The sequence below is a fragment of the Rhinopithecus roxellana genome, chromosome 11, assembly GCF_007565055.1.
Source record: "Rhinopithecus roxellana isolate Shanxi Qingling chromosome 11, ASM756505v1, whole genome shotgun sequence".
NCBI lineage: Eukaryota > Metazoa > Chordata > Mammalia > Primates > Cercopithecidae > Rhinopithecus > Rhinopithecus roxellana.
In genome coordinates, this window is record NC_044559.1 from 31,034,279 (window position 1) to 31,062,078 (window position 27,800).

Sequence of the window (27,800 nt, forward strand, 5' to 3'; positions counted from 1 at the left end):
GAAGATGTTTATTATATATAGCAGAATTGGTAATGACAAGAAAACAAACCGACCAGAAAACGGGAGATGTGTATGCCATAATCATGCACAGCAACCATTGAAAGAATGAGGTCATTTGATGTGTGCTGACTAATATCCACTATGAATTTCTGAAAACTAAGCTGTAGAACAGAATACGCAATATAATAGATTTTTAAAAGTATGAACAAGAAAGTTTGTTTATATATGCTGAGAAAATGTATGAAAGATGTACCTGACTTTGATTAAAATTTATTTTGGGGGAATGGCATGTAAATATTGAATTTGTGTTACTTTTATAATGCATTTTCAGAAATCAAGAATGTAGTATAAAGATTAAGAGCCATACGGGTAGATCACGAGGTCAGGATATCAAGACCATCCTAGCTAACACGGTGAAACCCCGTCTCTACTAAAAATGCAAAAAATTAGTCGGGCGTGGCGGCGGTAGTCCCAGCTACTTGGGAGGCTGAGGCAGGAGAATGGTGTGAACCCGGGAGGTGGAGCTTGCAGTGAGCCGAGATGGCACCACTGCACTCTAGCCTGGGCAACTGAGTGAGACTCCTTCTCAGAAAAAAAAGAAAAAAAAAAAAAGATTAAGAGCCATAAATCTGAGTCACAAAATATTTTAGTGCTATCAGATAATCAGATAATACTGCTATTATTTGTGTGTAATACAGGGAGTCTTAGGTTTAGAATTAGAAGCCCTAGATTGATAATCTGGGACTCTCACTCGACTAGCTGCAAGCTCTTGGGAGAAAGCCAGTTTTCTCATTCCTGGTTTTTTTTTGTTTTGTTTTGTTTTGTTTTTTTTGAGATGTCTTGCCCCATTGCCCAGGCTGGAGTGCAGTGGCACAATCTCAGCTCACTGCAACCTCCACCTCCCGGGTTCAAGTGATTCTCCTGCCTCAGCCTCCTGAGTAGCTGGGATTACAGGCACGTACCACTATGCCTGGCGAATTTTTTGTTTCTTTACCACAGATGGGTTCTCCATGTTGGCCAGGCAGGTCTCGAACTCCTGATCTCATGATCTGCCTGCCAAAGTGCTGGGATTACAGGTGTGAGCCACCGCACCCAGCAGTTTTCTCATTCTTCAGTGAAATTCATGTGAAGTGTTACCTCTAGTAAGTGCCCAATAATATTAGCTGTTTTAATGCTGCTGAAATCTTTCTTGGTTGACATGTCAATCTGGAAAAATTATCAGACAAGAAACAGGAATAAGTTATGATGATAGAAACATATGGGCAGTTACTCAAAATATTTTATTGAACTGTTGAACTTCTTGCCCAGGTGTTCTGAATTACGGTATTGCATGACCATAGAAAATAGTGGTAAACCAGTCTGTTTACATAAGCCACTCAGCTGCTTATCGCTATTACCCTTAATTTCAGAAATACTACATGTGGTACTTCCTGAACATTAATTTGCTGAGAAATAAGCATGTTTTGGGATAAGTACTGAGTTCAGTGTTCCATATTTGGCAGCTGATAAAAAATATGGGTTGCTGAGTTTCATAGCATAAGTATTTGGTGATGGTATTATCTCAGATTCAGCTTTTAATGAATATTTACAATATTAGTATCTTATTTTTCCTTGATTTTTTTTTCTAAGAAAAGCCCAGATTAAAACAAAAATGGATAAAGTATAAGTGAGTAACTATGGCAGCTCAATTGTCTAACAGAGAGGCAGGCATCAGAGACTTTGATTCCTGTCCTAACTCAGCAACTTAGTAACTCTATGTCCTTGAGTAAATCCCTTAACTTTTCTAAGCCACAAGACGGATCTTAGTCTATGTAATGGAGCTATGATTTTTAAAAGTTGTTTTGAGCATAAAATGAAATAAAGGATGTAAAAGTGCATTATAAACTTGAAGACACTATGCTGATAGAAAGAGATTACACAGCTCCTTCTAATCAAGACTTTCTTCGCATAGTTTATTAAATGACATAAAGCTCATTATACAAATTTTCTCAATGGAGTAAGACAGTAATGGTCAAATTAAACATAAATCCATGCTAACCACTGTTAAATCGTTTGGCTTAGCTAAATGTGCAGACTATTATATAATCCCTGTGGTAGCATAGGTATGAGTTTGTGACCTGAAGGCTGTTGTATTGCAAGCATATTTTTGTAAGTCAGCAAAGACAACTGAAATCACATCACAATTCCAGTGTTCTTAATGAGATAACTAGCTGCATCACTGCTACCCTTCCTAGGCTCTTGGGTTTAGGGAAAGCCTTAATCCTCAAACTAACATAATTCACAACAGGTTCTGATGATGCTCAAATGTATATAATCTTTAGTTCCATGAATAAATTGCATACTAGAGTTACTTTCATTTTGCATTTGCAGACTTTATGTTCTTACATTGAATGGCATGTTTTCTAATCAACTGATTCCTTTAATGATTAATTTTAGGCATAAACATAATATTTACAAAAGCAGGAAAGTGCAATTGAAAACCAGCAAAGAGTAAGAGAATTAGTATCAACCCCCTTTTATATTGGGAATTAAAACTGTTTTGAAGATGACAGCACAGCCGAAGTAAGGGTTTTTTCTCCCTATCACAAATAGTAGTAGGCATTAATAATTTTTAGAAGTAGGAAAATACCTTTCCTTATGCTTGGGAAATAAGTGGAATTTTTTACAAAATAATTACAGGACTTAGAGTAGAAAGTGAAAAATTAATTTTGTGGTTTAGAGTATTAATTTGCTCTAAGAGTTAATAGAAGGAAATGGGAAATGGGCAAATCAGATTTGTCTAGTCAACACTGAATGGATTCCTTAAAGTATTGAATTTGAAACAATTGGCACAAATTTAAATTCTGAGATCTCTATACCAAGTAAAACTTGAAGTTACTTTTTATCTCACCTTCCTCAAAAGTACCCTTAGCATGCACCTGGAGCAAAGGAAAAACCCCTTTCTTTTTATTGGTCTTCTTTAGCCATCACAGGGACTATTTGGGCAGTGGCTATACTAATGGGAAAATGGGATTATAATTAGATTAGTTTTGGTTCTTTCTAGACCCCTGTCTTTATTGGAAAGTTCTTTGGATTCCTGTGGTCAGTGATATAGGGAAACTCTAGGTTCTTAACAGTTTCCAGTTATTTCCTCAAGAGTTCCTTAGGTTGCAAAATATTTTGATGCCTTGTGGATAAGAGCCATTGGGCTGGGGTTAGTGACCCAGTGCATTTTTTCATGCCCCAAATTCTCCCCCTATCAACGCTTTCTCTGCCCCACTCTGCACTTTTCTAATTGGCTATTATATGACAACTAACTCTTCTCTGCATTGAATATATTACATTGTTACTTATCTAAAAATAGTTGTCAGTAATTTTTCCTAGTAGTTCTGGAAAATTCTTCTTTCTTAAAGATGCAGGAAAACAATTTAACTGACCAAGAGGTGTTTTTTCTTTTCTTTTCTTTTTCTTTTTTTTTTTTTTTTTGAGACGGAGTCTTGCTCTGTGGCCCAGGCTGGAGTGCAGTGGCCGGATCTCAGCTCACTGCAAGCTCTGCCTCCCGGGTTTACGCCATTCTCCTGCCTCAGCCACCCGAGTAGCTGGGACTCCAGGCGCCCGCCACCTCGCCCTGCTGGTTTTTTGTATTTTTAGTAGAGACGGGGTTTCACCGTGTTGGCCAGGATGGTCTCGATCTCCTGACCTTGGGATCCGCCCGTCTCGGCCTCCCAAAGTGCTGGGATTACAGGCTTGAGCCACCGCGCCCGGCCAAGATTTTTTGTTGTTGTTGTTGGCTTGCCATAACCATGTTATTTTGCTTTTCCTTTGTACTTTGGGTTTGTGTGGTGTATTTTTTGAGGGGGGCGATTTCTTTTGCAAAGAAAGGCAGCACTCTGCCTCTCCTTTTTTCAGGAAACACCTTTTTTCTGTGTGATGCGGTCAGTTTTTGTCATTTCCACTTTAATGTGAACTAAGAAGTCATCCTTTTCCTGTGAACAGGAAATTTCCCAGCTGTTCATAAATTGTGGAGCTGCCTGTGAAAAAGGGCAAGAGCTCAGAATTCCTTCCTTCGATTCTACATGTTCTTTATTGCTTTCCCTATATTGCTGATCGTTTTCATTTCTAATGTGTACCATCTGATTGACAAGATGGTGACTTCCTGTTTGAGAGTTAGCTCTGTTCTTTGTGTATCATGCCCATGGTGATAGTACTTTTTGAGGACTGTGGCAACACTACTGTGCTCTCCTCTGATGTAAAGGGTAAGCTGGGAAATCAAGACATTGAAAGGAGTATTAATTTGAAAATAATTCTATAGCATTTTCTTGGGGAAAAAAATGCTCACCACCTCCTCTCTTTTCTAAACACACCATTGGAGGATGTCACTATTTCCTTTGTATTGAGCCTTTTATGTATGTTGAACTGTCATTTGGAATATGATCTGCTGATGTACCTGGGCACCTTTAATCAGCATCTAAGTGTCTAGCTCATGATTCTTTTCAGTATCGCAAATCCGTTCTAAAGTGGAACTGCAGGAAGGATCTGCCATATTGCTGTTAAATTATCATTGGTTGCAAAATTTTTCCCAGTGCCTACAATACTGTCTTCCTTCTTTCCTTGACTCTCATCTTTTTAAATTATGGTTTATAAGTGACATTTAATTTATAAATCACTTAAAAATTACATTAGATCCATTGTGAAGTGCTCTCTTTTCACCTCCATTGCCTTGGGCCTGGGTTAGGTGCCTTGTCTGTTAGCTGACATAGTATCCTATGAAAGATAAAGGAAATTCCATTTTTTTAAGTTATATTTTGGTACCATGGAAACACTTTCAGAAATGGAAAACTAAAGATCATCCATACAGGCCGGGTGCAGTGGTTCATGCCTATAATCCCAGCACTTGGGGAGGCTGAGGCAGGTGAATCACTTGAAGTCGGGAGTTTGAGACCAGCCTGGCCAAAATGGTGAAATCCTGTCTAAACTAAAAATACAAAAATTTGCTGGGCATGGTGGCACATGCCTGTAATCTCAGCTACTTGGGAGGCTGAGGCAGGAGAATCGCTTGAACCCAGGAGGTGGAGGTTGCAGTGAGCTAAGTATGCGCCGCTGCTCTCCAGCCTGGGTGACAAAGTGAGCAAGACTCCGTCTCAAAAATAATTAAATTGGCTGGGCGTGGTGGCTCACACCTGTAATCCCAGCACTTTGGGAGGCTGAGGTGGGTGGACCATGAGGTCAGGAGTTCGAGAACAGTCTGGCCTATATGGTGACACCCCGTCTCTATCAAAAATACAAAGTTAGCCGGGCGTGGTAGGTCACACCTGTAGTCCCAGCTACTCAGGAGGCTGAGGCAGAAGAATTGCTTGAACCCAGGAGGCGGAGGTTGCAGTGAGCCAAGATGATGCCACTGCACTCCAGCCTGGGTGACAGAGCGAAACTCTGTCTCAGAAAAAATAAAAAATAAAGATCATTCATACAACTACGAATTTCTTAAAGGCCAAAGCTGCTTTTGTCTTTCTGGATACAACCTGTTTATTCTGAAGAGTACAACCAAACACATTAGTCCCCCATGGCTTTTAATTAGGGACATCATGATTAAAGGTTATTCTGTGGACTCTCAGAGTACTTTTCATCCATAGACTTGCTGACACCTCATCAAGGCTACTTGAATGGATGTATTATACAGGCCTGGTCAAAGGGTGAATGTGTGCTAGAAATGTGAAGTGAAGGGAATAGAGTTGAGGCTTGGGAACATTTTTATTTTTTAGACTGCGACTTCCTGTTCAGCTGAGAGGATAGTCCTGTAGCTTTCCTGTTAGCTAAGGAGACAGTCTTGTAAGCTTGACAGATCACAGCTGTATCCTGTACTTTGTGTGAAAATGTATTTGCTTTCCCTCCTGTTCATTTCATTTTTCTAATTTCCTAATATATTGACGTTTATTCCAGTGTTTGATGGAGTACGAGGTTGGATATATGCCCACATGAGAATGTGAATAATAGCTAAATACTAGGTTGTAGGCAGATAGTGGATTAAATATGGGGTGTGTGCGCTGCGAAAAGTAAATGACAAGGAAAACCCTCCTCTGAATAAATTTTTACAAGAAAGTCCCAAAAGCACTTGGATATTTTAGCCTAGTGTTATAATTGAAGCAGTTGTGTTATTTCTTTGCAAATCACACAATTTCTTTATAAAGAATCCAATGCTTGCTCTGTGTTCTAACCATTCCACCATTTTATTCTCTCTCAAAGCCTGAGGACACCTTCAGGACGTTTCTTTCATCTCACTATCCTAAAAATCTTTGCCACTGGAACAATGTAAACTACTTCCTTCCTTGGGATTTTGCACTCTGCCTGAGCCTAATATACTAGTAGATTGTGTCTATTAGCACAGATTCATTTTTTGACATTTGGACAGACAGAACTTGAAGAAGTTTTTGAGTATCTCATTTGAAGTGGATGTTTCATTGTTGATACAGAGGAATGACAATTACCGTGTTCCATAGGAGGTGGATTCCAATTAAGCATTCTTTCCTGAGAGGCAACTTTAAATTTTATAGAGTAGAAAGAGTACTAGCATGAAGTTAGGATATGTATATTCTGTATGGCCTTAGATAGTGACATTGGGCACCTCTGAATTCTCACAAGTGAAAAGAAAGAATTGTACTAGATGACCTTTAAGGTCCTTTTGGCTGTATTTGACATTCACTGAGCCTGAGCTTTGTGCTGTGACTATGTTGTCCTTCTCATTGTATTAGTGCCTATTACTCTGAAAGACCCACCACTATATAATATGAAAGATGAGAAGGAGGTAAGCCAGCTGAGCTGTTTGATTTAGAAAGATGAAGCCATGGTGTTCCAGATGGTGAGGCTCATCCAGCAGAGCCTTAAATGACAGCCAAAGTAGACACAGGTAATGCTGATGGCTTCCTGACAATGTATGTGCTAGAGAGGGGCTTATGGATTGACTTACTCAATGACACTTTTATTGGTGTAGTGAAGCCTAGAAAAGGGTTGTCAGTCTTTTTTTTTTTTTGGTGGCGGTGGGGGAGGGTGGGGTGGTGGTTTCTGTGTGTGTCCCCTTAATGCTAATTGATGTTGAAAGTCTAAATGAGAGAGGATTGACTGGAGTCAGCTTTCCTTTGGGAAAGCAGAATGATAGCATCTTCAAGAAGTGCTTTTGCAAGGTATAAAGCAAATAGGTACTATACTTCATAAACACTTCTGCAGTGCACATAAGTGCTGAAATAGATAAAATCCAGGTGCTTGTAGAGGAAGGAATGTCCATTTGCACAGAGACCTAAGTTAACAAATGGACTGAATAATTAAGGGTTATTTGCTTTTCTTTTGTATTGCTGTATTATCTTTATCTGGGTACCATAATCATCCTTGTAAATTTCTAGTCTGAGATACATTCTTCACTAGACCCATTATAGGGTATTAGAATTGTATGAAATCTTCAAAGGGCGTCTAATTCAGTCCTCTCATTTTCACTTGAGCAAAGTCAGGCCTAGAAAGACTTGAGTAACTTAACCAAAATCATTGTGTGAGTTAAAATCAGAGCTAGAACTGGCACTAGAACCTAGTTCTGCTGACTACTAGATTTTTACTGTTCATGCAAATTGGCCAGGCATGGTGGCTCACACCTATAATCCCAACACTTTGGGGTTCCAAGGCAGAAGGATCACTTGAGCCCAGGTGTTCGAGGCTAGCCTGGGCAACAGGAGGAGACCCCATCTCTATAAAAAATAAAAAATTGAGGCCGGGTGCAGTGGCTCACGCCTGTAATCCCAGCACTTTGGGAGGCCAAGGTGGGTGGATCACCTGAGGTCGGGAGTTCAAGACCAGCCTGACGAACATGGAGAGACCCTGTCTCTACTAAAAAAAAATACAAAATTAGCTGGGTGTGGTGGCACATGCCTGTAATCCCAGCTACCCGGGAGACTGAGGCAGGAGAATTGCTTGAACCCGGAAGATGGAGGTTGTGGTGAGCTGAGATTGTGCCATTGCACTCCAGCCTAAGCAACAAGAGTGAAACTCTGTCTCCAAAAAAAAAAAAAAAAAAAAAATTAGCTGGTGTGAGGGTGTGTACCTGTGGTCCCAGCTACTTAGGTGGCTGAGATGGGAGGATTGCTTGAGCCCAGGAGGGTCAGGGCTGCAGTGAGCTGTTATCGCACCACTGCACTCCCGCCTGGGCAACAGAGCAAGACCCTGGCTATAAAATAATACAAACCTACCTTTATATATTTGAAAGTATGAAATGTACCCCCAAAATTTTCAAAATGGTAACCAATTTTAATAAGTTAGTGAAGAAGACAAAATTAGTTTTTTCTAGGAATCTTCCAGCCTTTGCTCTTAAATAACATATCAGAAAGTAGCATTCTATCAGCAGAAATGTTTCCATATCACATTCTCTATCAGATTCTTCAACTATGAGATAAAACAGTATTGGCAAAAGTAGCATAACATGGATATAAAATTTCTATTACACTGAGAATTCAGAAAATTCTCTTAGGACAAGATTGGATAGGGCAAGATTGTGTAACCCTGAAATGTGTTAGTCTTGAACAGATATTTCAGGGTCTATTCTGATTATCTCTGCCCAGCAAAAAGATTGTGATTAAGGGAAAAAATACTTCTTAATTATTTGTTGTGGATTAGTGGTTACATGCAGGTTTTTGTTTTCATTTTACATAATACAGTTTTGAACAATGTCTTCATTTTTTTTAATGACTAGAAGGCCTAATTTAGATTTTAAGTGTTTTGTGAATGTGTTGTTAATGTTTCTTATCACTGAAAAATGGCATCAGGAGTTGAAGATGGGAGAAGCTGTTGAATTCAGACAACAGAATGCATTAATACTGTAACACTGCTGTTGGCCATAATGATTGAACATTGTGATAATTTATGCTGCACTATGTATTTAAATCCATTGTATTGTTGAGGTGGAGAAGCAGAGTAAGTAGTATACTGATTTGAGACCTAAATTTTCTTGAATTTCTGTATTATGCCTCCATGCTAAGTAGTTGATATTACATGGATCATTTATATATTGTATAGGAGTATATATACAGCTCATATAGGAGAACTTAGATTACTTCTGATAAGAAATTGGGTATGAAAATGCTTTGGTTTTGTGAGAAAGAGGATTTAACAGTGTCTCCAGAGAGCTAAGCTAACCAACAGAAAAAATGGCATCAAGTTATAAGTTCTTGCTATGGAAAGAGAAGAAGCTTTTCTTTCTTTTAAATCACTTAATTTTTTTGGATAAACTTTTAAATGCAAGTTTAACATATATATAGAAAAGTACAGAAATCATACAGTACATCTTGATGAGTGTGTGTGTATGTATGTGTATATATACACACACACACTATATATAGTGAACACCATGTGTAACCCATCTGAGTCAAGAACTAGAATGCTAGCAACACCCTGCTCTGGGTTCTCAGGCATTTCCCTGCTCTCTGCAAGGTAGCCATAATCCTGACATAATTTAGTTTTGAACATACCATATTCTAAATTCAAAATTTAGTTTTGAATACCGTAGAGTAGTGTTGCCTGTTTCAGGATTTTATATACATGGAATCATTCAATATCTACTCTTTTGTCTCCAGCTTCTTTTGTCCAGCGTTTTTTTTTCTGTGGAATTTGTCTATGTTGTTAAATGTAACAGTAATTCATTCTCTTTATTGTATGTACTATATTCGATTTTATGAACATAAAATAATTCATTTAGATGATGGTCATTCAGATTGTTTCCAGTTTGCATCTATTAAAAATAATTCTACTGTGAACATCCTTGTTGTATGGTTTTGGTGTTCATATCCATGCAACTCTTCTAAGTGTGTATTTCTGGGAGAGGAGTGGCTGGCTTACAGGGCATGTGTGTCTCCCACTTTTGCAGGTAAGGCCAGTTTCCCAAAGTATTTGTACTAATTGACATGACAACTTGAGTTCCAGATGTTCCATATCCTTGCCAATACTTGATATTAACAGTTTTTTGTTTCTGTTTTCATTTTAGCCATACTGGTAGGTAGACAGTGGTATCTCATTATTGCTTTAATTTTTATTTCCCTTATAACTAATGATGATGGGCACTTCCTAATGTACTTGCTGGTTTTTTGGATGTTCTTTTGCAAAGTGCTGTTCACATCTTTTACTAATAGAAAAATTGGGTTATTTTTATTATTGATCTCGGTTTAAAAAGATATATTCTGGATTATCTTAAATGTTAACATCCATTCTTAAAATCTGAAGTTAACAGCTATTTCTTCTCTTCTGCTGAACAATGCAAGGATCTTAAAACACTCTTATTTTCTATTCTTATCTTATATGCTATTATTAACCGGGATATTAGTTCACCTTGTTTTTAACCACTTGCATTTGTTATTGCTATTGTTTTATATAGTATTTTTAAAATTACATGTTTCCCAGCCTGGGCAACATGGCAAAACCTTATCTCTACAAAAATTATAAAAATTGGCCAGGGGTGGTGGCGCACACCTGTAGTCCCAGCTATGCGGGAGACTGAAGTGGGAGAATCGCTTGAACCTGGGAGGCAGAGGTTGCAGTGAGCTGAGATCTTGCCACTGCACCCTAACCTAGGCGGCAGAGTACCTGTTTCAGAAAAAAAAAAAAAAAAAAAAATTACAAATTTCTTCACCCACTGTTGTTTCTTTCATCCCAGCCTGCCCTTCCAGTTTTAATTTCTTTCTTCCTGGAATTTGCCCTTTAAAAGTTCCTTTAGTAAGTTTATAAAATTTTTTAGTGAGACGATGTTGCATTTTACTCTTATTCTCCAAAGATAGTTTTGTTAGATATACAATTCCTAGCAATTGAATATATTTCTTTGTCTCATTACTTTTATTTCGTTTTCTTTTGAAGCCTGTTGCAGGTTTAATTGTCAGTCCTTTGTAGCCAATCTGTCCCTGGACCACTCTACAAAAAGTCTCTAGCCATGATTTCCTTGAATATCTCCCCTGATCTCTCTATTTCCGCTTCAGGAACTTTGGTATGTTGGACTTGACTAAAGTCTCTTAGTGTATGTGTGTCTGTCTGTCTGTCTCTCTTTCTCTCTCTCATTTTTCTTACTCTCTCTCTCTCTTTCTGCCTTTTTGAGAAAGAATCTTACTCTGTTGCCCAGGCTGGAGTGCAGTGGCTCGATCTCAGCTCACTGCACCCTCTGCCTCCCAGGTTCAAGTGATCCTCCTGCCTCAGCCTCCTGAGTAGCTAGAATTACAGGTGTGTGCCACCATGCCTGGCTAATTTTTGTGTTTTTAGTAGAGACGAGGTTTCACCATTTTGGCCAGGCTGGTCTCGAACTCCTGACCTTAAATGATCCACCTGTCTCAGCCTCCCAAAGTGGTGGGATTACAGACGTGAGCCACCATGCCCGACTTCTTTTAGCCTCTCTTCTGTATATTCCGTTTCTTTGTCTTTCTGTGCTTCATTCTGGCTGGTTTTTTCAAGTCTATATTCCAGTTTACTCTTTCCAGTTGGGTCTCATGCACTGTTTAATCCATTAAGTTTTTTCGATTATTTGGTAGTCCTTAAAATCTGCCAGTCTTTATAGCATCTTCCTTTCTCATGCATCTAATTTTATCTTTAAAGGTTTTGAAACATGAAGAGCACTTCATGTTTCTCTCTTGACTTGGGGTTTTCTGGACCATGCTGGTGTATAAACCCAAATCTCAAATCTTTGTGAGTGTAGGCCTGTTATTACAGATTAGCAAGGGAGACTTTTTCCAGTCAGTGTTCTGGAAAAAACAGATAAGGATTTTTGGTTTGGGTGTTTGTTTTTGAGATGGAGTCTCTTTCTGGACTGGAGAGCAATGGCACGATCTTGGCTCACTGCAACCTCCACCTCCGAGGTTCAAGCGATTCTCCTGTCTCAGCCTCCCGAGTAGCTGGGACTACAGGTGTGTGCCACCACACCCAGCTAATTTTTGTATTTTTAGTAGAGACGGGGTTTCACTGTGTTAGCCAGGATGGTCTCGATTTCCTGACCTCGTGATTCACCCTCCTCGGCCTCCCAAAGTGCTGGGATTACAGGTATGAACCTCCGTGCCTGGCCCTTGATTTGGGTTTTTAATTCTGTCTGTTAAGGGATAGTTTTTTTTTTTTCTTTTTGGTCAACCTTGTAACTGAGAATGAACCCTTCAACATTCTGGTTTTTGTGTGTGTGTGTGGTTCTCTGTAACAACTCCCCATCTTATGGAAGTCTGTTACAGACTTCTGTAAGCCTAGTCCACAACTTGTGACTTGAAGAAAACCTGGTTTCTAGTTATTGACTGTGACTTGAAATTCTTTTGTAAATTTTAAGCGGCTTGTATTTCTTTGAGATATAATTGTCTAGAATTTTTTGAAAATTCTAAGAATATTTCCATGAGCATTTCTTACTAATGGTGTGATCTATATAATGACATTATGTTGAGAGAGGTTTGTATATTTAGATCCCTCTTTTGAACTCTAGCTACAAATTTTTGTTTATAAACTGATAAGCCAAAATGTTAAAGCTACACTTGGTTGCTCTGTTCTGATTGTGTTAAGAACACAGGTCTAGGTGCACTGATTGCTTTCTGGTTTAGCAAGCACACCTTGACTTTTGTATTATGGTGAAAGCAAACACTTTTTGAATGTATAGTGCCTTTTAAAAAAATTCCTGTAGGAAGATATTAATGCTTAGAAAATAGATTTGATTAATAAATCATCTATAAAAACACTTGAAATACCTCACTTTTTTTTTCAACTTTCATTTCCTAGAGTGTAGTAAAGGCAGTAGCTGTTAAACGTGAAATCAAACAAAGTAATTTGCATCTGGAAGAAAGCCTTTCTAAAATTCTTTCTGTAGTTTCTAGCCACATGATTGAAAAATATAATAAATGTATATTATGTTATTACTTCTCATTTGCAGTTTTTTAAAACTGTAAAGCAACTTCAAAGGTGCTAATTTGGGCCTTCTTTCTTCCCTCCACCTCCCCTTTTTATTTAAAGCATCATATCATTTATTATATTGGACCAGCAGGAATGAATTTAAAGGGGTTGAGAACTGTTTCAGATTAATAACTTGGAAATAGCCCACAGGAGTCACAGTATTGCTTATCTTGGAGTAAGTTTTAAGAATCCAGCCACTGAGAATTATTTCTATAAGCTGCCAAATTTAAAGTTGGAGTGAGGAAGGACCTTACACTGATCCACGTACCCGAAAATTCCTGTCAGTGTACTTTATGGGGATCTTGTAGTTTGAAGGATGGCGTAGTCCACAGGATAAAAGCTTCATTATGACCGTCAATAAGTAATGTTCTGGGTTTACACAGTTTATATATCTTTCCTCAAGGTTCTCAGTTTTTCATTTTCATGTGTAAGGTATACATTACTTTTCTAAAATACTAACAATGCCAGATGATTTTTGCTTTGATTTGCTTTGTTTTTTCATATTCCTATGAATGATTTAGGTATTACTTCTCTTTGTTTAATATTTTTTAACGTGATAGCTATTTATCCTAAGTTTGTATACTGGAAAAACACCCCTTTTCCTTCCCCCATTTACAAGATTGTGCAACCTTTCAGTTAAACAAAACCAAATTGTTCACTTGCTCAGTTTCCACCCCCTTGAAATAAGCCACATAGCTCTCTCTGGGTGTGGCCCAGCCTCTTCCGGCTGCCACAGTTACTTGATCACCTTATCTCATGTCATCCTTGGCTTCCTATATTGTCTCTTCATCTGCTTTCTTAGCTCCTCCTTTTCCCCCTTCCACCCAGGTTTGGTACTTCTCCTGTCACTTTCCTTTTCAGAGATTCAGAAGCAATTGTCATGGGCTTTTCTACTCCCCTCCTTTTCTCTGAATATTCTGAGGAAGTTACAGTTGGCCCTCCATTTCTGAGATTCTCAGATTCAACCAACCGCAGATTGAAAATATTAGAGTAAAAATACAGAATAACAACTACTTACATAGCATTTACATTGTATTAGGCATTATAAGTAATCTAGAGATGATTTAAAGTATACAGGAGGAAGTACAAAGGTTTTATGCAAATACCACTTCGTTTTATCATCAGAGACTTGAGCACCCTGGATTTTGTTGGCCATGGGAGGTCCTGGAACTAATCCCTGATGGATACCTAGGGATGGGTGTACATATATACTGTCCAAAGAATTCACTGAGGATTTCCTACTCCAGAATTAAACTCCTGAAATGAATGTTCTGAAAGGCAAGAGGGTTTTTTTCTTTTTTGTCAGTTTTGATGTTGTAGGTGTGAATTCATTAGTATAAAGTACATAAATTATAGGCCTTGCTTTATATAAATTATATGCTCCTAGAAAGTTGGCTAGTGGCTGGGCATGGTGGCTCATTCCTATAATCCCAGCACTTTGGGAGGCTGAGGGAGCTGAATGGCTTGAGCGCAGGAGTTTGAGATCAGCCTGGGCAACATGGTGAGACCTTGTCTCTGCAAAAAATAGAAAAATTAGCTGGGTGTGGTCATGTGAGCCTGTGATCCCAGCTACTTAGGAGGCTGAGCTGGGAGGATTATTTGAGCCCGGGGAGGTTGTGGCTGCAGTGAGCCATGATCATGCCACTGTACCCAGCCTGGGCAACAGAGTGGGACCCTGTCTATAAAAAAAAAGTTGCCTGTATCTCAATATAACATGGTTAAATGCAGGCGTGATTACTGTTTAAAAGAACCTGGCAAGGAATCTTTAAATAATTTACATAAATAATCCTACCTTAATTTCTCCGTTTTAAAGGGTTTTTCCTCTCAGTTTGTGATGATTGTATGTGCTATGAATGATCTGCATATTCTTCATAAAAATGGAAGATTTGTTATTTATTTGTACTTCGATGTGGAAGCATCTTAAACATTAACCCTGTGGCATTTTCTCATCAATAATAAGTTGATCAAATGAGTGACCCAGTCTCAGCAATTTAACATATCATCCCTTTCAGCTTTAAGTGTATGTTTAATCACCTTAGCCCATTTTTCAGTCCACAAAAGTAACCTTTCTCATGTATCAACAACTTTCTGGGCCAGTGAACCTTCGAACTTAAGTGTCTTACAAAACATAATGCTTATTAGTTGTGGTGTTTTTTTTTCCCCCCTTCCCATCCTTTCCCGTTAAATCTACCTTGTTTATATTTGATGTCTTTAAGGATTTGAGCCCATAGGGTATAGTATACTATAGTGCCACGTTGACCATGGAATTTGTTTACTGACCTTAGTATTAACCTAGAACATTCTTATGCCTCTTTTCATGGTGACGTGGTGTCAGATTACAGTTTGACTGGCTTTCAGGATAATTAGTCTTAACTATTTCTAAGTCATTGGTTAACTCAGTGTAAGAACAAGCATTGTTTAAAAAAGAATATAAATGGCTTTTGAGTTTCTTTTCTTAGCATGCAAGTCAGAAGAGTAGAGTGAAAGCAAAAGCACATGACACAAAACTGTGGTTGGCCAATAGATTGTAGGCTTCCTGTAGCTTAAATTATACAAATCACTGTAAACTGTACCCAGTGGCAATTTTGATTTCCCTTTTGTGTTATTTGTAATCTGTGATACTTTTATTTAAAGTAAAGCTATGTGTTAAAAGTTTATTAAAACGTATATTGTCTCTCTTTAATCTTTCTCCTCTTCACCCCATATATACTCATTCCTTTTAGACCACGCTCCAGGGTAACTTGCCCTATAACCTTTCAAATAGGCTCCTTTCTCTGAGTCTGTAGTATATCTATTACAAGTAATGACAGAGTGTGCTACAATTGTCTCTCCCTCTCCCCTGCCCCAACCCACTAAATTGCTAGTATTTTAGGGTCAGAGACAGTGTCTTATTCATTTCTTACATTTTCTACCATGCTACCTGTTCAATTGTAGCATGTAATAGTTGGGGAATGAATTGTTAGTAGAATAAATGTATTTAAGAAAAAAGTAGAAAAGAAATACTTGGTGAATTGATTTACCACCCTAGAATTTAAATATAAATTTAAAAAAATCTAAAATCAAAGTAGATCATGTGATCAGTACAGCTGTAGGTTGCAGAGAATAAATTGATACTCTATACTTCAGTAATGTTTGGGAGCAGTATGTATGATTCTATAAACTGAAATCCCTCTAAAATGTACAGAAGAGATACATTTACAGACTAGTTTTGTTTTTGTTTTCATTACACCTATCATGCTACTGAATATATAGCAAATCTATCAACCATGGAGTGGAAAAACACATTAAGATACTTTAAGGCAGGCAGAGTTATGCGGGGGTTGAAGGACAAAGATTTGGGGGAAGGGGTGCAGATATCCTGTCTCTCGGCCTGTCTTGGAAAAAGCTTACTTATCATATCTGAGGAGCCTTAAAGCATTAATTTTTGAGGGTGGGATGTGGCTCTTGTCATATACAGGCAGCACAAGCTCTAGAGCTAGATCTCAGAGAGGCTGAGATTGTTAGTAGGCCTGCCTACACATCATGTGTTTTTTTTTGTTTTGTTTTTAGTTTTTTGTTGATTTTTTCTTTGAGGGGGAGTAGGGGCTGGGAGGAGCCAGCTTTGCCTCCTACCTATCCGACAGCAGTGTTTGAAGCTAAGTGCTTGAATTTGGTTTTGGAGGATAATTTTAGAAACATCATTGATGAATACTTAAATTTCCCAAGTTTAAAAAAAAAATTGGGGGAATGGCTTTTACTGGGTAAAGTATTTGAAACGTAAAACATTTTTCCAAGTAAAGAGATGTCTCATAGTTGGAAAAAGCAATTTAAAAATGCCTACAGAGCCCCGGATCCTTGGATGGAACAGCTCAAAGCAAAAGTAACATTTTTAACAAATTGCAGGGGGGAGGGTTTCAGTCCAACAAAATAAAAAAGCTCTTTAGGTCTGCTGTAGAACATTGTACCTATAATCAACACTAATGTATACTTAAATTTAAGAGGGTAGATCTCATGTTATGTATTCTTACCACAGTTAAAAGTTATACTTCAAAGACTTAGAAAGTAAAAACAAATTGCATATGTCATGAATATTTTGTATATTGTGGCTATATTTCATTTTGTTTTTACTTGTTTTCTATTCCGTTGTAGAACTTTTTCCCAAAACAAATTATTCATGATTGCAGATTTTTTAAATTTAAGGCCCAAATAGATTTATTCTTCACTTTTTATTCTGTGCTTTTTTCTTTTTCATGTAGTCTGTGTCTTCAGGAGGTGTTAATAAAATGCATAGTTTTCAGAAGTATTATGCCATCAATAGAGTCAAAGCCATATTATGTCTTTCTACCTCTAGTTTGGCAACCTTGAAGATATAATACAACCTCACTAGTTTGGTTAATTTTTGTTTTAAATGGGGATCATGCCTAATCTTTAGACCTAATGACTTACTGAATTTCAACCTCAGCTTTAATAAGATGAACTTATCAATCATTGGTTATGTCATGTAGATTTTTATCCAGAAAAGGCCTATTTTGAACATTAACCATATTTCACTTATCCCCAACCTTGCCTTTTCTATAATTCTTCCTTTTTAAGTCTTGGATTACCTGTTTTAACAAATAACCATCTATCAAATATTAAATAGGCAAGGGACATTATTTATTTACCATGTATATTATTTATTTATTTATTTTTATTTTGAGACGGAGTCTCGCTCTGTCGCCAAGGCTGGATTGCAGTGGTGTGGTTTCAGCTCACTACAAGCTCCGCCTCCCAGGTTCACTCCATTCTCCTGCCTCAGCCTGCCGAGTAGCTGGGACTACAGGTGCCCGCCACTATGCCCAGCTAATTTTTTGGTATTTTTTTTAGTAGAGACGAGGTTTCACCGCGTTAGCCAGGATGATCTCGATCTCCTGACCTCGTGATCCGCCTGCCTCGGCCTCCCAAAGTGCTGGGATTACAGGCGTTAGCCACCGCGCCCGGCCCTAGTTTTCTTATCTGTAAAGGAGGCATCATAATAGTACTACCGATAGGGTTGCTGTGGAAGTTCATGGAATAAGTATGTAAAGTGCACTGCGTAGCAGTTTGAATTATTCCAGTGGCACTTTAACTGCTTAGCAGCATTTAGATCTCTGAGGACACAGAAGTTTGCACAGTTGGTTTTTAATCTTTTTAATATTTCATGCATTTTACTCTGATCATCTCCTTGCCCCCTATTTTTCTGTCATTTTGCTTTCCTTTTTGGAGAGTGTTCATCTTAGTTGTTTTGTTTTTAATCATAACTAAATGCCTGTTACTCAGGCATAACCATTCCGCACTTGTGGATGGTTTCAGTGGGCTAAGCTCTAAGCTCTGTGCTATCTGTTGGAATACAAAGGTGATCCCAGCTGGGTAGAGGAACCCATGGAAGCAGCCAGCTTCCCACCCCAGACTAACATGAATTTAAGTAACCTGATTTAAACAGTTTAGACCTTTTTTTTCTTAGCCAGTCTTGTAGTAGGTAGAGAGGTTACTTCACATAGACATTTCAAGCTAGACTGAATGTCCCACAGAGCTGAAGCTTGCCAAGCAAAGCTCATCTCTGTGGCTGTTTTAAGTCACTAATAGTTATACCACGTTTCTAGAAGTTGTTGTCACCATCAGCCAAAAATTAAACTCCTCTCCTCCCTTCTCCTTCTCCCCTCCCCTCCCGTCCCCCAACCCGATACATCCTTGACCAGATGATGTTTGTTCAAAAGGAAAAGCCCTATTTTTGGTTTTGTGCTTTAATTTTAGTCTACCACATGTTTGAGATGCCTAGTAGTTCCTTAACAAATCAAACTTTGTGGCCGGGCGTGGTGGCTCAAGCCTGTAATCCCAGCACTTTGGGAGGCCGAGACGGGCGGATCACGAGGTCAGGAGATCGAGACCATCCTGGCTAACATGGTGAAACCCCGTCTCTACTAAAAATACAAAAAACTAGCCGGGCGACGTGGCGGGCGCCTGTAGTCCCAGCTACTCGGGAGGCTGAGGCAGGAGAATGGCGTGAACCCGGGAGGCGGAGCTTGCAGTGAGCTGAGATCCGGCCACTGCACTCCAGCCTGGGCGGCAGAGCGAGACTCCGTCTCAAAAAAAAAAAAAAAAAAAAAAAAAAAACTTTGTGACTTCAGGATTCATAGCACTTTAGTTGGAGACAGCTTCTCATTGTGCTGGTTTGATTTCTGGCACTTGAAACATCTCCATTTGGAAGCTTATGGAATGTTTCTTTTACTCCCCTATTTGGAGTAGACAGTTTGTCTTCTCTTCATTGATCAAGCCCTAGACCCTAGTGGTGCCCAGAGTGGGTGGCCTATCTATGTTGTATTTGAGAATGTATAGGTATTAGGAGTGCGTGAACTCTTGTTCAGCTGATGTTGATTGGAGGGCAAAAGGGGAAGGGGAAGGCCCTTAGGACAATGAATTCAGTCATGGAGCTACCTCATTTCCTCTTTTTTTTTTCTTAAACAAAGCTAAAATATGTTTTCAATTATTTTGTTTTTAAAATGCCATCTTTTTTCGCTGACTTTCATAACAATAATGGCAAGTCATGTATTGAAAATACAATATGAAAAAATGACGTTTTACACAATTTAAATCAAATATTTGAAATAAAATTGGAATTGGAGGACAGGGAGAGAAGGGGGATAGCACACTTCATGAGTTGCATACAAGCCCATACTTTAGTTGTTAAGCCTCTGGCACTCAGTATAGTATTTTTATTTAAAATCCACAAAACTGAGTTAGGGGGGAGGGAAGGAGAAATTTCATTGCTTGAAAGTTACCCTAGAAGATTGGATCTGTAAATTTACATGAATCCCTGAAACAGGCATGTATGTGAGTGCCAAATAGTATCAGGACTAACCAAGAAAAACTTGCTTTTCTGCGTGACCGTGGTGAAAGCATTGGTTCCCAACAACTTTCACATTTATAAGGATTTTTTAAAGGGACTAACTACACATTGGGCAAGTAGCTGTGTAGTCCAGAGTATTGGCTGGATTTAACATAGAGCATGTGGATTCCTAAGAATGTCACACCTTGTCTGTGCCAATAAATCAGAGTGTCTATTCTTGATACTAAATCTGATATCATTGGCAGATTTTCCCCTTTATTGGAAGGGTAATATTCAGAAGGGACAATATTTTTTGTGTATTTTGCTCTGTGATTGGGGTGTGTGTGTGTGTGTGTGTGTGTGTGTGTGGTTTTTTGTTTTGTTTTGTTTTGTTTTTTGCTATGAAATAATACTGGTAAGTCCCAAGAAAACTAGATCTGGATTTCATTTTGTCTCTTCAACTCTGTGTGATCTTGCGCACATTCCTGACATGTTACAAACAGCTTGTGTCTCTGAATGTGCAGTATCAATTTTCAGTGGTGAAAGCCTCGAAAGGAAACAGACTGATTCTTCCATGCACAAACAGCTGGGCAGTTGTGGATGGAATTAATTGCTGATATATATTGGCTGTGTTTTTCTTCTCTTGTCATTTCCTTTGCAGCTGTGAAAGTGAAGTTTGACTTGAAAACACATTCTGCCATTGCAAATCCAAAAAGTATCAAGACAGGATTCTTCTACTGTAATAACCAACTGGTAACTTTGAATTGTTGGTTTGAGGGGGAGATGAGGAAGAGCCAAGAGATGGCAGCAGGTGATTCATAATTACATTGATGGTTGAAAAAATAAATCAGGCAGTTGGACTATGAGAAGAGTATGTTGGAATGGTTAATTTGTCATGTGGCAAGAGTGACCTCATAATCCAACAAAGGCAAGATCAATCAACAGCTCCTCACTAGTGTCCTGAGAGAGGATGTTCTAAGCCATCTCTCAAAATATTGAAATGTTCAATACTCCAAACTGATTTATTGTTCCAATGTGAGAGAGTAGCTCTTGGCTAGAGTAACGTGACAACATGCATCATTAAAAATAATATTTTCCTGGTGTTCTCTCAAATCCTTTTCCATTGTTCATTTTAAATTCTATGTAAGCAATTATATAGTTTTTTCATGTGCTTCTTTTACTCAAACTTTAATTTTATGATTATAGGAATTCAATTAAAAATAACTCTTGGTTGTGTTTCTGAATATGCATATACAGAAAATAGTATTGGTTAAATCACTTTGAATAATTATCAGATGTTTGATAATAGTTTCAGTAACTGATAAATTATTTTAGATACTGTTGAAGATATTTATACAGTATTTATACATACTGTGGAAAACTTTTTAAAATAAAATTCCTACAAAATTACTGAAAAAGGGGTTGAGTATAAAAAAATATGGTATGCATAATAAATAATTTTCTTTTTTACATGTACATTTCAATATTCTACCAAAGCAACTCCATAAATGACATCTTATTTTGAAGGGACCTATTGCTAGTTGATAATAAAATGTTTTTATTATTTGTGCATTGTTAGGAGAACTAGAGCACTGGTGAGGAGAGAAAGCGGTAATTTGTGTTCATGTTCAGGACCTCTGGAAACTGGCTGAAGTAATGTTTTAGAATGAGCAAAGCTTCTGACACCTTGAGATATGTAAAAGCTGCTGTTGCTAAACTTAGAAGTTGGCATGGTTGGACTTCCTTTATAGTACTCCACTTCCATCTAACATTCTGTTGGTTGAACTGTGTGATCTGTCTTGCATTTTATTTTATCTTTACTTTCTTCACAAACAAGAAATGAGAATATATTTTACTTCAAGGCAGGAAAGCTGATCTTCAAACATGAACTCCCCCCAACTTTTTTAGGAGGACTAATCAATTAATTGTGACTCTGAGGCTCTGAAAATGTGTGACGATATTAATGTGCAGTTTGCTCTCACTGAAGTCGGCCTGGGTGTGTTGTTTCCCCCAGAGTGAGCTCCACCCTTGCTCTAACCACATTGACTGTGGATATCTTGCTCTTTAAAACAAAGTTCATTTTTAGGGCAGTATTGCAACAGAATTGCCCCACAAAAACCAGCTTAAGAAATGTACAGCACTTCAGTTTTTTTGTAAGTAATGGATTGTCTATTGTAATACTGATTGCTCACAGCTTAAGGGGAAACACAGATAGGATAGATGGTTAAGCTTTGTGCCAGCTGCTAGTAACATGCAATATTCTTTGGGAGGAGCTTCTGGCTTTATCATTCAACTAAGGTTTTTTTCTTTTAGTTCACTTGTCTGCTTTTTTCCCCCTCTTAAACAGTTTACTGAATTGTTATTTTTAACGATTTTGGGGATGACATTTACTGTTCAAATGAAGGAAAATAGTATTCTCCCAAATGTGCTAGTTATTTAACTTAAAAATGCTTGAAGTGGTGTTTTATACTGAATTTATTGGACCCATTAATAGCATAATCTGTCAATACTGTGTTTCGAGACATCGTGACATGAACTTTGTGTGTAAGAGTGGGTTCATTGAATTAAAAAAAAGGCAGCATCTAAAGAGCCTTTTATTTGTGTCATAATGATGCTTTGTCCTGTTGCTGTTGGGTATTTGTCAGAAGAGTTGGGGCAGGCTGCAGCCCAAAGTTCTGTTCCATGCCTCATCAGTTCCGTGCCTCTGTGTTCTTTCTAGAGTTTGTGACGTGAATGGTGAGTTGAACTATAGGAGAATTATTGTTGTTCATTGGGGTCCATGTTCAGCAGTTTTTTTCTTTGCAACTGGGGTCTGTCTGACCTTTTTTCCCCCTCACACACTGAATTTCTGTTTGTACCTGAGTTTTAAATGCCTTTGGAGTATTCAATTATTCACTGACTGAAGTGGGCATGTGGAGGGAGAGGCTGTGTTTTGTGTTATCTATATTCTGTGGTGTGTGGTCATGTGTACACTTTGGGTAGACACTCATTTGGTGCAAGCAAATTGAACAACTGCCTCCCTTGAAATCAAAGCTGAATGTTGAAAATGACTAATTTCTGTAAAGCTTGCAGAGGTGACATTGTGTCATACTTTTTGAACTAAGACTTCTTAGCATCTCCTTGCTTCAGCTTCCTCTTTTTTACTTGGTAGTAATCGGATTTAGCTGTCTTCTAATTTCATAAGGATGTAAGAATAAAGCACAGGTATGGTATCATAGCAAAAAGCACTAACCTGGGATTCAAGAGACTGATTTACCTCTTTGGACATTAGTTTCTTCACCTATACAATTAGGAATTTGGGTTAGCCTCTTGTAAGATCTTTTCTAGCTTTGAGTACTCTAATTTTCTTTGTAAAGACACATGACTATTCCAGAAATGCTAAAGGGAATATACTAGAATTGAGAGAAAAATGGTTGGATGTTAACTCAGTCATTCTTATAAATGACGTGAAAACTAAAGCTTTACTGTAAGAAGTTGTGTCTGTCAGAAATTTTGAAATTTACTTTTTCATATCTGAGTAGTAGAACTAGCTATATAAAACATCTCATCAGCATTTTCAAGTTGAAATTAGGCTAACCTCCTGCCACAAGTGTTTTCGTGGACCTTTCCTTGAACATTGGCTATTTAGTGTACAGCTATTAGTTGTGTAGCCTTGGGTAAAAGTGGTTTTCAAACTTTTTTCAGTATATTTTACATCATGACCCAACCATGACACATACGAACCACTTTAAATCTCTGTAATAAATTTCTCTTACAACACAGAAAACAGTGTTTCATTTCAAAAAATATTGGTTACAATGTGTACTGTCCCTTTGAACTCTGGAGGAATACAGTTAAACTTCGACTTTCACAGTTGTGCTGGAGCAAAGCTTGCCAATGAATTTGCTGTTAAATATTGAAATTAGAAGATTTTTAAATAGATTTTTATTTGGAACTGTAATAGAAATCTTAGTTAATATCTCCAGTAATACTCTTATCTTTTCCTAGGTACATAATATAAAGAAAATGGAATTTTTTTTTTTTTTTTTGAGACGGAGTCTCGCTCTGTCGCCCAGGCTGGAGTACAGTGGCTGGATCTCAGCTCACTGCAAGCTCTGCCTCCCGGGTTTACGCCATTCTCCCGCCTCAGCCTCCCGAGTAGCTGGGCCTACAGGCGCCCGCCACCTCGCCCGGCTAGTTTTTTGTATTTTTTAGTAGAGACGGGGTTTCACCATGTTAGCCAGGATGGTCTCGATCTCCTGACCTCGTGATCTGCCCGTCTCGGCCTCCCAAAGTGCTGGGATTACAGGCTTGAGCCACCGCGCCTGGCAAAAAATGGAATATTTTTTACCAAGCCCTGTGCATCTGCCCCCTCAGTCTACCTCTTGTTTACTCCAGTCTGCTATACAAGCTTTGTCTTATTTATGCATACCCTATTAGTGAGAACTAATACACATACCATGACATGAAAAGCATTGAGAAGGCTTTTCTAGAGAACTAGATATAATGTGTCATGTACATTAGATACAGAGTGTCAAATTACCATTGATAAACCCTGTCTTTATCTTCATCACCAGAGTTGTCTCCCAGAGCTCCACGGAATTTCCTTTCTCTGCTTTAATGTACTTTTAAAAGGTAATTTTACTAGAAAATGCATATGGTAAAAAGATGAAATAATATAAGAGGGCATGTGACAAAATGTTTTTCCCACCCTAATCTCAGCCCCACTCCCCAGAGGGGAATTTATTTTTCAAAAAAATGTCGATGGGAGAGAGAGAGAGAGACAGAGAGGAGTGTGTGTGTGTGTGTGTGTGTGTGTGTGTGTGTGAGTGATCTACCTGAACAGCTTTTTAATCCATATAAAATTGTACCATGCATACCATTATGTATTTACTTTTTTCTTTTCTTTTTTTTTTTTTTTTTGAGACAGAGTCTTACTCTGTCGCCTAGGTTGGAGTGTAGTGGCATAATCTTGGCTCACTGCAACCTCTGCCTCCTGGGTTCAAACAATTCTCCTGCCTCAGCCTCCCGAGTAGCTGGGATTACAGCTTGGCTAATTTTTGTACTTTTAGTAGAGATGGGGTTTCACCACGTTGGCCTTGCTGGTCTTGAACTGGTCTCGGGACCTCAAGTGATCCCCCTGCCTCAGCCTCCCAAAGTGCTGGGATTGCAGGCGTGGGTCACTGCACCCAACCTACTTCATTCTTTTTAATGGCTTTACAGTACTTTCTTGTGTGGATGGATGTACTGTAACTCAGTTATTCCTCCTTCGATGGATATCTGGATCGTTTCCAAGTTTGTTCCCATCCCCTCTCCATCAGAGATACTTACGCTATTAGTCTTCTACCCCCGTTTTGGGACAGAACCCAGAACTTGGGTACTATAGAGAAGGTATAATAGTGATGTGTGGAAATGGAAAATTCCCTCACCAACTTCTGTTTATCAGACTAGGTCTCCAAAAGTAGGCCGCACTATCCCAGGAATTCATGGTTGGGGGTGGGTAGGAGCTGCCCTAGGAGGAAGTCATTTCTCAGCAGAATAGTGAAAGAACATTGGGTTCAAAGTCGGGTAACTTGGATGTGGGATTGGAGTGGGTCACCTGACCTCCTTGAATCCTCAGTTTTACCATCTATAAAATGTGAGGTTTGAAGTAGATGAGTTTTAATGTCCCTTCCAACTTCAATATTTATGTAGTATTTTTGTTGGAATATTGATTTAAACTGGATAACCCAAATTATATGAAGTTTCTCGTATTTAAATTAAAAACATCTTATATATGTATTGTGTGGTCTGTAATTTATTTGACCTTCCATATGGTCTAAGCCAGTTTAAAGTTTAAGAATGTAAAAAAGGAAAGTTGAATATCATTCTATATTTTATATAAACTATCCTTTTCTAAAAAGTCAATTTCAAAAGTATCAAACCCATTCCAGAATTAAAAGCAAATCCTTTTTATCAAGCTTGACTACTTGAGGAAGAAGATTGTGAGGTTATGTTTGTTTTTAAAATGGATCCTTATAATTTTCAGTGAGTCCGACCATTCAGAAGTAATCCTAGAGCTTTGAAACTTGGCTTCAGGTTTCTTGTTTAAACTGTTTGCACATTCTAGCCCTTTAATCCATCTCCTTGTTTCGTTAAACGCTAAAACTGACATTACTTAACTAAAGTTTTCAGATTTGATGCTGAGGAAGCTGCTTTAGAGGTGAAATATATCCTGCCAGCAAAGTTACAAAGTTACATGGCGAAGTTACAAAGTAACAAAAGCAGTCATTTTTGCTGCATCACACATGCGATGTTTACCATTGCCTAACATTGCCTTTTTCACAGTTTTAGTCTCATAATTGAATCAAATTATTCAATTTGGATATCTTTAGAACAGCTGTTCTAAAGATAAAATGATGTAAGAACTTCATTTGATTTGTGTAATTACAACTGGAAGATAAAGACATTTTCTTGGCTAGAAGGTAGGAGAGTTTGTATGTTTGTGTGGTGATTACCTTAGCTTCTTGGCAGACGGCTTAATATACCTTGAATATACTTTTCTATAATCTGAGGTTATTATTTATTATTCAAAAAATGCTAGATAATTATTAGTATTCCTTGTTAATTTTCATATACATTTTTTGACATACAGTTCCACTTAGCAAAATGTATCAAAGACCTTCTAGCAGCCAAGCACTGAATTAAATGCTGGGAATACCTGGGTAACTTGGACAGTCTTGCTTAGAATCCACTAAAATGACAACTGTTCCTGTTTCTTGCATTGTTGAAGCTTTCTAATATCCACTGGTGATTGGAACTTGACAAAAAAAAAATATTTAAATTCGAATCTGTGAAAATAGATGAAAAGTATGTTTTCAGTGTTTAAAAAGGAGATCTTAATGTCTTAGTACAGTGTCAGTTACTTTGGAGGCACTTCTCCACTTCTGTATGAGGGTCTGCTGGTGACATCAGTTTCTCACTAATTGAACTCTTAAATAATGCTGTGATGCTTGGACTAATTAATTGAGCCTAAATTTTTGTCGACTAAAACATATCTGATGTGTGAAATGTGAAAATCTGTTGCAATTATTGTGCTTCATATATTATGATTTTTTAACAATTGCTTATATGAAACCACGCTTGAAAATGGTCACATAGTGTTTTGAAGATACATCCTGATGGCTTCTTTGTCAAATTACCCCATCCATTGTGGCATGTATAACTAAGGAAATTCTTCATAGTTAGAAATATACAGGATGCTGCTGTCTACAGGATGTTGAACAAACATTGTCTAAAGCATTTGAAGTCGTTTTAGGAAAACAGTCCTATGGTAGCAAAATCAGTCAGATTGTAGTTTGAGCTGAAACAGACATTTTAAACTAGCGAGGGGGAAGTCTCTACACAGTCCCAGAAGGCACTGCTATTTCTCCTTTGGAGCCCAGCATTTGGCTAGGGTCCTGTGACACACAGTGGGAATTCACTTCCTATCAGGAAATGCTGTTTTTCAATGTATTATCTTGTTGAGACAACCACAGTGAACAATAGGCTATTAACGTTTTAGAACAACAAGTGTCATGACTAAGCCAATATTTGCTTTGTTTTGAGTATCACTCTAAGAAAAAAAAAAAAAAAGCTTTGGCCGAGCTTCAGAATACACTTACATTTGACCATCAGTAACTGTTGGGCATAAAAGTCATGACAGTTAAAAAGATCAGAAAAAAAAATTGCTTTAATAGTGGTGATGACCTTTTGCAGGCTTACTCTACACACTTCCTGTCCTTAGATGAGAATGAATTATTTTAAACGTACCTTTTGGGTATGAAAAATGTCTATTTAAAGGCCTATTTTGAGTTTTGGAAGCCACAAATTCAAGTTCTCCTATAAAACATTAAACTGTCTTACGAGATAGCTTATTTGGTTTACTTCCCTCCACAATTATTAATAAACTAGAAAGTCCTTAAGGGCAGGAATCAGAGCTGTGCCTTATGTAGTCTTTACAACCTTTTCCTAACACCTGAATTAGGGTTTGCTGATTGATTGGATCAGTAGTTTCTTTGGTGTTTGAAGATAACGTTTTTGTATCATTATTTGTACCTGGACTCAAAACATGGCG

The 27,800-nt window shown here is 38.1% G+C and overlaps 1 protein-coding gene across 8 annotated transcripts in view; it reads left to right on the forward strand.

The window, feature by feature from the left end:
• ADD3 (adducin 3) overlaps positions 1-27,800 on the forward strand; it is a 128,703-nt gene that overhangs the window by 47,603 nt on the left and 53,300 nt on the right. Inside the window, exon 1 of one of the 8 annotated variants that reach the window (XM_030940200.1) lies at positions 21,744-21,879. The exons of 6 other annotated variants lie outside the window; for them this stretch is intronic. The gene's annotated coding sequence lies outside the window, so the exon portion shown is untranslated. Of the gene's footprint in view, positions 1-21,743; positions 21,880-24,283; positions 24,341-27,800 lie in introns of those variants that run through there. One more of the 8 variants, XM_030940203.1, reaches the window with a different exon arrangement.